Source organism: Orycteropus afer, unplaced genomic scaffold, assembly GCF_000298275.1.
Source record: "Orycteropus afer afer isolate SDZICR_OR568_19922 unplaced genomic scaffold, OryAfe1.0 scaffold00094, whole genome shotgun sequence".
Classification (NCBI taxonomy): domain Eukaryota; kingdom Metazoa; phylum Chordata; class Mammalia; order Tubulidentata; family Orycteropodidae; genus Orycteropus; species Orycteropus afer.
In genome coordinates this window covers 10,042,859-10,043,837 of record NW_006921681.1, presented here as the reverse complement: position 1 = coordinate 10,043,837, position 979 = coordinate 10,042,859, and positions in this window count along the sequence as shown.

The window sequence follows — 979 nt, the reverse complement described above, 5'->3', positions numbered from 1 at the left end:
GGGGCAAGAAACACTTAGTGACAGCTTGTGAATATAATGTCAGCACTAAAGGGGTGTCATGGACTCCACAGTCAGATTTTATTGCAGGGGATAGACTCAAGATAGAAAGGAGTGACAGATATTGGCATGGGCTCAATCAATGAGGAAAATTACAGCCAAAGACATAGGCAGAGATCTCCCGTGGTCATCTGGTGTGGGTTCTCCCCCATTACAACAAGCTTAGTAAATGAAACATTGTGGATGGGGAGTGAAGTGGCTCATCTAAGTAGCCTCTTTTCACAAAGCTATTGCAGGTAGGTGGCAGGGCTGGGTGGGAGGGACAGGGTCCTGGGAGATGAAGGCCACAAGCCTCTTATATGCTTGATTAATTCAGCCAAGGAGCTTCCCCGAGATTTGCATGGTCTTTCACTTACACACAGAACTCACTTAAGCAGAACCCTCCTGGCTTATATTAGAGGAGCATTTGTCACTTTGCTCAGGGTTTGGGTCATCATCATTCTGGGCTGTGTGCAGAAAATGTCCAGTCAAAAATGTCACAATAAGCATATCTATGTTTATTGAGCACCTACAGAGCAGCTCAAGAAGACAAAGTAAAGTATTATAATGAAATGTGCAAAGATCTGGAGTTAAAAAACTGAAAGGAAAGAGCACGCTTGGCATTTCTTAAGCTGAAGGACCTGAAGAAAATATTCAAGCCTTAAGTTGCAATATTGAAGGATTCTATGGGCAAAATATTAGATAGCTCAGGAAGCATCAAAAGAAGATAGAAGGAATACCTACAGTCACTGTACCAAAAGAATTAGTTGACAAGTTACCCATTTCAGGAAGTAGCATATGAACAAGAACCAGTGGTATTGAAGGAAGAAGTCCAAGCTGCATTGAAGGCATTGGAAACAACAACAACATGGCTTCAGGAACTGATGGAAGTTCTGGTGACATACTGCCTAAGGCATTTGACTGCTAACTAGAGGGATGGCAG